Genomic DNA, 13,375 nt, shown 5'->3' with positions numbered 1-13,375 from the left:
GGTGTTGGTGAAACAGTGTGGGCGCACATATAAGAATTTGCGAAATATATATATAAGAATTTAACATGGGCGCACACTAACAAAATACCCCCTTTATTCCCACGCATGACTCTGACTGAATCCGTAACGTGACGAAGTCGTGGTCTCCACTCGGGCGGAAGATGCTACAAAATAAGTACCTTATTGTTATAATGTGGACCTTAACATAGTAATGTATTGTAATGAGTGATTGATCGTATTATTACTCACCAGTTTGTCGTTCATGGAATTGTTAAAAGTTATTGTTGTACATGGTAGACCTTCATACTCCATTTCTCCTAACACACCTGATTCGGATTGCCGTGAACAAAACCAATATAAAGGATATTGTGATGAAATATCAAACTCAAATGGGGCAGTTTATAGTTCATAATATGGGTATGAAAATGTCAACTATGGGGCAATAGTTATCCGAACACCTAATATTATTATTGAATGTTTAACATGAGTAGTTAAACTTAATGTGTGAACAACTCACCTTTTCCTACATTTGTGTTATGCCATTGAATTTGGGTGTGAATAGTGTATAATCCATTTTTAAGTTGAAAAATGCGTGTGAACATATATTATTGATGCATTTAACGATTGATGCGTTTCAGTTGAATCATAGCTTCGTTCAAAGGACATTTTTAGTAACTTCAATTTATAATTGAATTAGGATGCCATTGAAATATTCAAAAATAAAGAGTTGCGGTTTAATATAATTAGTATTGATAATCAAACATGGTAGATTAATAATTTGGTTTAGGTTTTTATAAATAATAAATTTATGGTTTAATTGAATTTGGATGCAATTGAAATATTAAAATATGAAATGTTGGGGTTTAATATAATTAGTATTGAAGATAAAAAAAATAAAATAAAAAAGTATTTTTTCACAATAAGTAAATTTAATGTAAAATGTTTTTTTTTATAAAAATGTTATACGTTTGTGTCACCATTTCCCAAAATAGGTATAAATAAATATTTTAGGGCTAATGTAACACGGTGCTAGGCTACATATCATCCAGTTAGGAATAAAAACCATACCCCTAGGTGTAACAATCCCCTAGGTTTTGCATCGAGTTTATTAGTTAAGAAAATCTTTGTACTTGCATTTAACAAATAACTTTGAATATTTTAATGATTCAATAAAAAGAAATTCGTAACATTAAATTAATAGCATTATGTACGTAGGAATAAAAGGATGGGGTTCCTAAATCATGTATCCTAAGCTAAATCAGTATATACAATAATTGTGATAGCAATTAAATTTTAAAATAAAAATATACCTAAGTTCAACTTTGTCATGTCAATCAAATGAAATGAGATAAAGTATGAAAAATAGCTTTCAAATGAATTTAAATAATCTACCGATTTTAATTAATGGAGATCTTATATGACTACACTATATTATGTAATTGTTATCATTGGGTATATATTTTTAGGAAGATTATCTTGGATCTATATTTTAATTACTCATACATGGAAATAGGGGTTAAAAAATATTTTCTTGGTAGTTAAAAAATGTGGTGCTTATCTTGTTCAAAATAAGGTATGTAAAGTAACGGTAATTGTAATGTCGTAAACAATGTCCAATCATACTCAATTTTAATAACCTTGTAACCCGATAACATCTATATCAACACATGTATGAGCATGCCAAATATGTGATTAACAATGTAAACTTTCAATGTTACTCCGTACAACATTAGGTAGAGGAGTGAAAAGCTCTATTTTTTATTTAAAAGCAAGACATTTATTATTAATCATTTGGGTGAGCATATAATATTCTCGGTATGTCTTTAAATGATTAAGAGCATTTATTTCTTTATGCAATATTCCATTTAAAGAGATTATATATATTTGGCATGTGGTTGCAATCCTCACCACATCATAACTCCTTTTTTTTCCTTTCTAGCCACTTAAGCAACCCTTCATCCTCTAAGTGTCCAACCATGCCTTGGCTAAGAGTAGCTTACACCAAAACAATGAACCGTGCCTTTTTGTACTTCCACCCTACTTAAGGAATTGAAACGAAAAAGGATCTCAACTCCATGTATCTCCTGTGTCGTGATTCCTCTGATTCACCTGCCTATGTGTCTCGTAAGACCATTTCCGAGATGATTCTCAACCCTAAAGCACCAACCCTAGAGATTTCCACTCTTAAATTGAGACCTAATGATTTGCATGAACAAGCCAAGCCTGCGCACATTCCAAACATTGAAGACCTAAACCCAGTTTCTATTCAAGGAAAGTCAGTGATCAAGTGGTGTTTGGAACACTTGAACACCATCCTCGGCAACTTGCTGCACTTGATTGAACCCAAGGCGGTTCTAGATTTGAGTGTACTGGCTGTACGGTTGTGCATGGACACCGTATATCTCTGCATGGGAACTTTTACCGACGCTATCCAAGTTGTGGATGTTCCCATATTTGAATGCATGGTGGTAATCCAAATTTACAAAGCCAAGGAATCTAAGAAGAGGGGTCCTTTCAACATTGTGGTTTTTTTATCATGTCACTTGCCTCAACTGGGTTCCTTATCTTTGCAATGTCCCGTTGAACAATCATATTGTTTGTTGGAATGTTCGGGGAATTGCTAGGAACTCCTTCTCTGAGAATTTCGACCTGATGCATGCTGCTTACAACCCATCCGTGGTTGTTCTTTTGGAGACAAGGCATCTTGATGAAAATGTCAATAAGGTGGTGAGTAATTTGCCATGGCGATTCATAGTGAGGACCTCGTTAATTAACTCATGCTCTGGTGGTACCTCAATACTTTACAAGGAGGAGCTAATCAAGTTGGTTGGAAATCTCATTTACTCAACATGTGCTATACAAGGTGTTGTTATTCAGGTAATGTTTTATTTATGCATACAGTGTTATACTTAAAAGATAAATACAATTAAAATTCTAATCATTTTTTTTAAACATATGTAGGGTAGGAAGGCAAGTCCGGGTAAGCTAATGTCCTTTGCTTGCAAGAAATTCAAGGGTGAGTGCTCCAAGTAGGTTTTCGGAGACATGTGGGCATGTGGATGGTGTTGGATATGAATGCATATTTGAAATTGGCGGATATGGTTATCTGATAGTCTATCGTATTTTATGTTGTTAGTATTTAAATCATATTTCGCAAATTAAGGAATGTATTTTGCTAAACTGTGACATCTTTTGTAGCCTTTGAATTGAAGTGTTAATCAGATTGGGATTATTGTCATTATGTAGTACTAATTCAAATAGTGGAAATTGACATGGTGTTGATCAATGTTATGTTAGCAGTGTAATTCCAAGTAATTTTAATTTTATAATTATTAAGACAATTAATTGGTTCCTTCAAAAGAATGCCAATTGTCACAAATTTATTTGATTATTCCTTCGTCGTTGGTGTAATTGTTCTCTTGGAGGAGCTGATTATTTATTTAATAATTATAAACTTATTGGTAAAATTTTAATGGATATTAAAGAATAATAATAAAGAATATTCCAAATAAATGTTGGTATGTACTAGAAAAATGATTAGTTTATTAAAAATGAAAAATAAATTATTTTTAATAAATATGCTATAATGTTTTTGTTGACTTAGAAATTTGTGTACATTATATAAATATGTATTTTAGGGAAATTTTGATCATCATTTGAAAATAAATTACCAAGGTTTTTTATACAGACAGTAATTAAAGTTTTATACTCCGGAACGTTTCTTTTGTTATTGTTCGAAAACAGAAAAATAATAGATTGTGATTCCGAATTTATAAAACTTTACAATTAAAATTTATACTTTGTTTCAGTAGCTACCATGTAACAAAATTGTTTGCTATATCTTTATGTTTTAATTTTATTAAATTTGGTTTCTTTACAGAAATATTGTGGAAGGTTCACAAACCCTAACCCTAAAAACCATTGGTCTAAAGGGGGCAAAGTGTTAGGTGTTATTTCATGTGTAGATGATGTACTTCCTTTTTGGATTTGGCTCCCTTTTATGGCGCCCAAAGTATCAGCCCCTGCCTTTTTTCATTTGGGATATATATATATATATATATTTAATACCTCAATCAATACCAACATGAGCCCCCCCCATTAAATCTTACCAAAAGAATAAAAAAAAAGCAAATATCCAATAAAAAAAAAGGAATATGGAATTTGCCCTACCAGCCATGCTGATAACACCTCATCTTCTAAAATCTATACAAAGAACATCCCCACAAAATAAACCGTCTAGAGGAATTATGGCCTTTGTGAAGACTTCTGTTTTAAATAGTAAAGGAGAAGTGACAATAAAAGTTGTGCATGCTGAGTTAGCATCAAAGACTATAGCTAGGGGTTCGAAGTTGGGTGGTGATGTAGTAGTTATTCATGCAAACAATAAGGTCACACCGGGGCATTTGCCCGATTTATCTAATCTAGCTATGTGGCCAAAAGCTTATAAGGTGGTTGTACAATGGATTCTCCTCAACCATGGAGGTGCGGGTGGTGCTGGCAGTGAACACATTATCCCAGAGTCACTAGCATGCTTACTAGGTGGGTCAGCCACTCCAAGGTCTCCAACTGTACTTTTGACTATTCTTTGTCATGAAGAACATAAGATAAACATAAACAGTTTTAGCGATTATCTTCATATGTTTGTAACTACTGGGCCTTTCGCAATACATGAAATTACATGTGAGTCCGAATTTCATTTAGCAACTTGTTAGATGGAAAAGCAATTCGCGTCACCTTCCAAATTGGTAAGGTCACGCTAGTAAAAAGTCAACAAAAAACACATGTTCTGGAACTGTAAAAGCATGTGTAGGAAAAACTTCTTAGTTGAATTACGGCAACTATTTGAATTAAACATGCCAGATGTGATCATCCTAACGGAAACTAGGGTGTCTATACACATGGCACGGTTGATTTGCCACTATAGTCACCCATATGCAGTGTACGGATCTTCATACACTACCTGTGATGGGGGCATGGATATCCTAGTCTTCGACAAAAATAACTCTTACGGGTTAATTGAAAGTCTTAGAAACTCAAAGAAGTGGATTCTAGTAAACTAAAAATAATATGCAATCTATTGTGTTTCATTTTATGTTGTGCAATGATAGTAAGTGTACTCAATCAATCAATCAAAGCCTTAATCCCAAAAGTGGGGTCGGCTAACATGAACCAAATTTGATTATTCCGTGTAGTCATCAACATAAATCTTTCTCCTCCATCCCTTACGATCCAAAACTTCATCCTCACGTAAATCCATGCACTTCATATCCTTCCTCACTCCTTCCAACCAAGTCATCTTTGGTCTCCCTCTTCCTCGTTTAATCCCTCCATGGTCCCACTCTTCCACTCTTCGCACCGGTGCACCCTCGGGTCTCCGTCTTACATGTCCAAACCAACGCAGACGATTTTCCCTTAATTTATCTACAATGCCCGCCACACCTACTTTCTTGCGAATAACCTCATTTCTGATTCTATCTCTTAAAGTGTTTCCACACATCCACCTTAACATGCGCATTTCAATGATAGTAAGTGTACTGATTCATGAAAAAAATTGGTTAATGGACCTTATGAATGTATATCTATTGTGGGTTCAGTGTGTAGTGTTTGGTATGGGCTTAAATGTAAGAAAATGTGTTACTGAAGCTGGGCCTGTAATGAATAAGTACTAGTATGCCTTTTTGGGTAGTGGTAGAGCCTTTTAATAGTATGCACTGAAGTTAATACTGTTGATGTAATTGGGCCATTTAGGAATATGAATGTTAGGCATTTTAAAAATGTGGGCTAAGATATCAAATTATTACTAAATTTGGGCCTTTAATTTATCACCCCAAGTTTTATATCTGAACTTGGATTTTGTTCTAGTTTTTAGGTATGAAGAATCTAATGTAAATTATACATGACCAATCAAATAACTGTGTTACAAACGACATATGGCGGGTGGGCTGGCCTTATTGTATGGACCTGGGCCGACAATTAATTCAGTTATAATCAAGAAACCTGAATGACAATTCGTGTCCACCAACACCATGTTCCTCGAAAGTTTGCAATCACACAGACCCTTGAGACAGTATTGGAAAATGTCATCTTGAACTTGTTCCGAGGTCATAAGCTGCAGGACAACAATACCTATTACCAAATGATAAATTGTATATTGTGGGGGGGGGGATTTGTAATTGCAAGGGGGTGTAGTCATTAGGGCTACCCCGACATCTTACCCGTCTTTTCTTAGCACTGATTGTTGGGGCTACGGAATCACCTTGAATTAGAAGCATTTCCGAAGGCAAATTAGCTTTCAAGGCAATACATATTCGGAAAAAAACTAGGTTACAAGTGACTGCTGTACAACTTTGTAAAGCATAAACCTGCAACAATAATAAACTTACGTGAGTACTAACACACACGCATTAAAGGTCGCCAATTCTATGATTATGCACAAAATTAAATAACACTACACTAACCTCAGATACCACCACTATTAGACGACAGTTTAGATTATGGACAAAATTCCCCAATGAAGGCAACAACAAATTTTGCTAATCGCAACTTCCAACACCAAACAACACAGTACAACCTCACCCTACATGGTTACAAAAGGTGGTTAGCATATATGTAATAAATCAATTAATATTGTTTTGACACCAAAGTGGAGTCCACATGTCACACGTTTACCACCAGTAATGGAGATCCACCCAACCTACTGTCACTAGTAGGAAAAAATGATATTTGTAACACCCTATTAGTAACTGGCGTATGTTTTGCTAGTTAAGAAAGCATCAATAGTAACCGACTAAGATATTGTCAGTTACAAATTTCATGACATTAGTAACCAGCGTAGCAAATGTCAGTTACTAATATGTGGTTTATCATTGCTTGAAGTTTTATTAGTAACTGACTAAATAAATGTCAGTTACAAATATTAAGTCAAAGAAACTTTGACTAAAAAGCTTGTAACTAGCTTACAAATGTCAGTTACAAATATTAAGTCAAAGAAACTTTGACCAAAGTGTTTGTAACTAGCTTACAAACGCCAGTTACAAATAAGTCAAAGAAACTTTGACCAAAGCGTTTGTAACTAGCTTACAAACGCCAGTTACAAATAAGTCAAAGAAACTTTGACCAAAGCGTTTGTAACTAGCTTACAAACGCCAGTTACAAATAATAAGTCAAAAAAAACTTTGACCAAAAAATTTGTAACCACCTTATAAACGTCAGTTACAAATATTTTTTTTTGTTTTTTTTAAGCAACAAATACTAAGTTTCTACTTCCTATTAATTTTGTACTCATACTTAATTTTCATTTAATTTTTTTTTACAAGCGTTTAATTTTTATTGAAGGTAGTGTCAGAAACATAAGTATGTGTTTTCCCCTTAACTTCAAGTAGTTTGCTAATAAAAAAACACTTCAAGTAGTTTGCTAATAAAAAAACACTTCAAGTAGTTATTGCTGAAACTAAACAAAAAAAAAAAAAAAAAAAAAAAAAAAAACTCAAACTTTTTACTGTTTTTGCACTTTCGCTCCATCTGCTCGCGAGAGGTGAGATTCATTCTTACTCCTATGGTTTCTCCTTCACGTACTACTCTTCATTCTCCTTCACTGCAACTCACTTCACTGCTCCTCCAACTACAGTTTTTCGAGTTTTGAAAATATCAAGGTTTTGAGGTATGTAATTTTTCGAATTAGTTCTTCTACTTTCGAATTAGTGATTTTACATGTAAATTCAAATTGAATGTTGTTGTTGTCAAATACTTGATTAATTTTAAATAAAATTGATTTATTAAAAACCAAGAAAATTAGGTTTTGATGAATAATTTCGATTTATTAAAAACCAAGAAAATTAGGTTTTGATGAATAATTTTGATTTAATATAATCGGAGATGTGTACGTTGGGTGAATTGTCGACCTTGTAAAGTGTTGTAATTGTTAAAGTTTGCTCTTCCAGCTTTCCCTTTTTTTTTAGGCTGCATTCAATGAAGTTTCTTGTTGCTAAGTTATATTAGATGTACCAATTTGTTTGTTCATTCTCAACTAACTTCTCTGGGCATGCGGATATATCATTAATTAGACCAACTTGTTTTATTAAGCTCAAAATTAGCATGATTTTGGTGGTTTTGCTTCTTTAATTTTTTTTTTGTTCAGCAATTTTTGTAATATTTAATATCACCTCAATTATTAAATATTGCAGAGTATGATTTCTGTTTTTAGCACTTGTGTATTTTTGGAGCTAGTGTTGCTGTATTAAGAATAGGTTGGGAAGAGTTGCATTTTTTTTTCTTTTGTATATTTTCATGTTGTTCCTAACTGGAGAATGTTAGAAGCAGTTTGAGTGCATGGCAAGTGCTAGGGGATCTCAAAATATGTTGTTCCCGTCCTAGATATTTTTAAAGTACTTGGATTTAGGTGGTGGTGTGTACAATTTCTTTCCCCCCTCTCTTATGTTAAGGGGATTAATTCTTATTGTAGACCTCACTTAGATGTGTTATTTTACAACAACAACAATACTTTCAATAATATTTTACATAAACTTATTTGAAGTTTGCCTGGAGTATAATAGTGATCATAATCAACTCTAAACTCCCAAAATAGAAGCCCCTGTACTATCAATACCTCATCTCTAGTGATCATAATCAACTCTCAACTCCCAAAATAGAAGCCCCTGTACTATCAGATGTTGTCCCTTATTGTTCAATTCTCTGTAATGCAAATAGCATTTGCATTGTCCCTAAAAGCAATATGTCAAATAATCAATACTAGCATAATTGATAAAGTAAAGCCCAAAAGGTTAATAAAGAGGAGAGGGAATGAGAGCTTAAATACAGAACTGAAATCAGAGCTAAATTTTAGAACTGATTTCAAAGCTGAATTCAGAACTGAAAATCAGAACTGAAATAATAGCTGAATTCAGCACTAATTTCAGAGTTGAATTTCAAAACTGATTTCAAAGCTGAATTTCAGAACTGAATTCAAAACTGAAATTATAGCTGAATTTCAGAACTAATTTCATAGCTGAATTTCAAAACTGAATTCAAAGCTGAATTTCAGAACTGAATTCAAAGCTGAATTTCAGAACTGAATTCAAAGCTGAATTTCAGAACTGAATTTTAGAGCTGAATTTCATAACTGAATTCAGAGCTAAAAATCATATCTGAAGTTTAGAACTGAAAATCAGAAATGAAATCAGAGCTGAAATTCAAGACTGAAACTCAGAACATTATGACAAAGCCTAAACTGCAAAATTCGTTCTATATCGTTGTTCAAAGGTATGTAATTTTTCAAATTAGGGTTAATCTAATTTTCCCTTTCTTAATTCTAAAATTATGCCCTAATATTGGAATTGAATTTTGTTTTTCATTAAAGTCGAATACCCTAAGATTTTGTATGAATTTGATATACTCTAGAATTGTATTTGCTGCTAGGTCTGCTATTTCTTTATTTGATCTGATTTCAGTTTCAAGGAAGGACTTATGTCTTCTGGTGTGATTTTATTTTGATTGAGGTTTAATAGATAAAGGTTCTAATTGGGGTACACTAGCCAAGTATGTCAGGCTGCTGTTTTTCTCTTTGAAGCGTGTGTAAATTTGTGTGTGCAAGCTAAGTTAATTGAGATGTTTATATCGATTGTGAATAACAATTTTCAACATAGTGCTATACATGTTTCCGGGAATTCACCTAGGAACTTAGAGGTTTATGTGCTCTTAGAATCGCTTATTTTGTTATAACTTACATATTTCTTTCTTGTAATGCTGGTGTTGTCTATTTACAGGACCACATCAATTAATTCATTATTTTACTTGCCTATTTGTGTATGATAGACTGTACATTCATTTGACTCCTTACCTTTCTTGGTTCTTTTGATACATTATGGTAAATGACTTCTATATTTTAATGTACGTGAGGAGCTGGAAGATCGGCCATCGGTGTCTGAGTTATCTAATTCTGAATTCCTTGCTGATCTTTTGTCAGCTCAAGGAATTTTATCGATTCTTGATGTATGGAAATTATATATTGAGTATTCATAAAGCTGTTGTTTTTACGGAATTGAATGAAGCTATCATACTAAACAAACAAGCGACTGATTCTAACTATTATTAGTATAAGTTTTATAGCTAGTTGTTGACATGCTAAAGCTTTTGCTGACACTAATACCTTGCTATTGCTGAATTTGTTACACCTGCTGCTACCTATAAGTAGTAAGACTTGTAACAAACTAACAACCATCACTAGATCACTATCCTTGGCAAGATGTGCCTATAGTTCGTATCCGAGTACCGGTTAGCACGGTTTATTTAGCATCAAAGCTACTATTAGTGCTTACTGCTCACAATTTAGTATTAATCTGTGTATTATGGTGATAAATCTTTTCCTCGTTTATTAGAAGTAAACCTTCATTTGACTGAGATTGAACTCTTAATTATTATCACATGAGATGAATGCAAAATCGATAATCAAAACTGAATTCAAAGCCGAATTTCAGAACTGAATGCAAAATTGATAATCAAAACTGAATTCAAAGCCGAAAATTAGAACTAAAATCAGAACTTAAAATCAGAACTGAATTCAGAGCCGACTTTCAGGATTGAAAATTAGACCTGAATTCAGAACTGAAAATCAGACCTGAATTCAGAGATGAAAATCACACCTGAATTCAAAACTGAAAATCAGACCTGAATTCAGAGATGATTTTTAGAACTAAATATCAGAACTGGCTGAATTCAGAACTGAGTTAGGCTAGATAGTTTGTTCAGCATTGTTTAGTCTTCTTAGTTTTAAGTTTGCGGAGTTGGTTGATATTGTTTGCAGAATTTACTGTTGGAGTGGTAATATACAAGTAGATAAATTAAACAATTTGCAATTAGTTTATTATCATACAAAAAGTCAAAGAACAATTGTGTTAGAATTCTCTTATAAATGGAATTGTTGTGTGTTTGTTTGGTAAAGTCTCAATCACATATCAGAAGATCTCTTCTTGAGATAAGAATTAAGGTAGGATATTGAGGGCTCAATCTATTAACCTTAGTCAGCATTGTAGCAAAGCTGACCAGATATACGGTGCTTGATTAGCATTGAAGATTGGTTATTTTCCATGTAGAATAGTTTGCAAAGGTGTTGTATGTAGTTTATGAACCTTGCTTGGCTGAAGGCTTGATCTAGGTGCTGGAAAGTAGCTCGAGCTTTGCTATACTATTTTGAGTTTTGCTATTTAACACCTTTCGTTGGCAATCATTATGTCTTGAAAGAAGCTGTTGGATCATGTTTGTGGTCATTGGCTAGAAGCGAAGCATTTTATGCATCCATGTTGAACTTATAAGGTTATAGCTGAACCCTAGTTGTGATTTGTGGGAAGACTTGTAGTTTATTGATCTATGATTGGTTTTAGACAGTTGTAGTTGACTTGTAACTTTCCATAAATTGTTTAACTTTCCATGATACTTTTTGGGTGCTGGTGGACCTTCAGACTACAGGCCCAGCAAGTTGACAAGTTATGGCTACTTGGATGCCCAAATTTAGTTGAAAAATTCTAAATAGTAGGTGTTGGACCTAAAAGTCTCATTTACCTTGGGCCTATGCTGATTTTCTTTCACTGGCTGCGGCACTTTAATAATCAAATTCACTCCTTTTCATTTTTGCATGTGACACCTATATAGAATCTTACCTGCTTTTGCTCTACGAATCTTACCTATCAGTGCTCAACAATGTGGTGGTACCGAATGTGCTTATTATGTGATGAGATATATATATGCGATGTTATCTTTCCATAGAGATTGCAAGGGTAATTTGAAAGAGGTTAGTGTTGAGATATATTACGAGTTTTGGTTGATGTTTTATTTTTATAAAGTATAATATATATACGCGTATTTTTTTTCAGGAGTATTTGGCAAGACTTGCAGCCTACAGCGATGTAGAATTGGATGAGATTCGAGAACAATGGGATAAGGTTTTTATGCTTAATTTTTTGTTGAAAGACTAGTTATCTTATTAATCGATGATATGATTAATCACATTTAGCTTAATAAAATAATATAATACATTTTAATATATCTACTTTAATTTTATTTAGCCTATTGGTTATTGTTATTACATTTCTAAATTATAAATCAATGCCTTTTTAATTCAAGTTTTAATTGTTTTTTGGAATTTTAAGTATAATTAATTTTTTTGTATTGTATGGTTGTGGATGAATAATTCGAGTTGTGTGGAACTATTTAGAGTGTTTGTATTGTATGTTGTGAGTAAATTTAAGTTTTATGGAACTATTCGTAGTACGTGTTTTGTTGGTTGAATTGTAACAGGTTATAACCCATTTGACGATGGGTCGTTTGGTAGGATATACTACCATTTTTGTATTCAAATCAAATATTAAAAAAAAAGGTTATTTATTAGTAACTGGCGTAATTTAGTGCTAGTTACTAATATTATTTTTTTTTTTTTAAAAAAAATATATATTCGTAACCGGCGTTATGATTTGCCAGTTACTAATAATACCCTATTGTAATCGACGTAACTTAATGCCAGTTACAAATAGTGTGATTCTTTATTTGGAAAATAGACTTTTTGTAACTGGCGTTGGGTTATGCCAGTTACGAATAATACCCTTATTGTAACCGACGTAACTTAAAGCCAGTTACAAATAGTGTGATTTATTACTTGGAAAATAGACTTTTTGTAACTGACGTTGGGTTATGCCAATTACAACTAATACATTATTTGTAACTAACATTAGCCGGTTACGAATAATTTTCACTAGTTGTAACGGTGGCATTTGCAACCAACAATGCCATTTACAAAAAGTCAATTTCGCCAGTTACAAATAGCACTTTTCCGACTAGTGAGTATTATCATAAGCGCGAATCCCTTGAGTAGAGGGAGTCAGTTCTTCATTCTTTATGCCCAACTTCTTTGCAGTGCGGAGTGGGCATACATTGATTGCAGAGCCATTATCAACCAAGCTCATAGTAACATTCATCTGCCTACACACCACAGTGAGGTGTAAGGCCTTGTTATGTTGGTCCCCTTCCGGGGGCAGATCCTTGTCAGAAAAAGAAATCAAATTGCTAGTACTTGGCAATTCAGTAGTGAGAAAATTGACCAGTCCTTGAGGAGACATATCATCATCAACTCCTATTTTCACCAGAGCATTCATCACAGCCTTTCACTACTATAAAATCGGCCAAAGAGACCCAATATAAAAGACCTGTTAACTACATAAGCGGTCTCTTTGTTTAGAGAGACCGTTTATCACTAAAAACCGGTCCCAAAAAAAATTCAAAAGACCATTTTTGTAAGATAACGGGTCTCTCGTGGGTTTTTAGAGTTTTTTTTTTAAATTAAAAAAGCTTGAGACCAGTTCTTTTAGAAAACAGGTCTCTTGATGTTTTT

At 33.3% G+C, this 13,375-nt stretch overlaps 1 long non-coding RNA gene across 1 annotated transcript; it reads left to right on the top strand.

Moving 5' to 3' along the window:
* The first annotated feature begins 7,523 nt into the window (after window positions 1–7,523).
* Window positions 7,524–12,220, top strand: LOC145560001 (uncharacterized). Its single transcript, XR_014093067.1, has 3 exons — window positions 7,524–7,660; window positions 11,683–11,782; window positions 11,865–12,220. It is a non-coding gene; the product is annotated as an uncharacterized LOC145560001 (long non-coding RNA).
* The last annotated feature ends 1,155 nt before the right edge of the window (window positions 12,221–13,375 follow it).

Source organism: Chenopodium album, chromosome 9 (assembly GCF_948465745.1).
Source record: "Chenopodium album chromosome 9, dcCheAlbu1.1, whole genome shotgun sequence".
Taxonomy (NCBI): domain Eukaryota; kingdom Viridiplantae; phylum Streptophyta; class Magnoliopsida; order Caryophyllales; family Amaranthaceae; genus Chenopodium; species Chenopodium album.
Note: the sequence above shows the minus strand (reverse complement) of the source record. Positions and strands in the feature narration are given on the sequence as shown.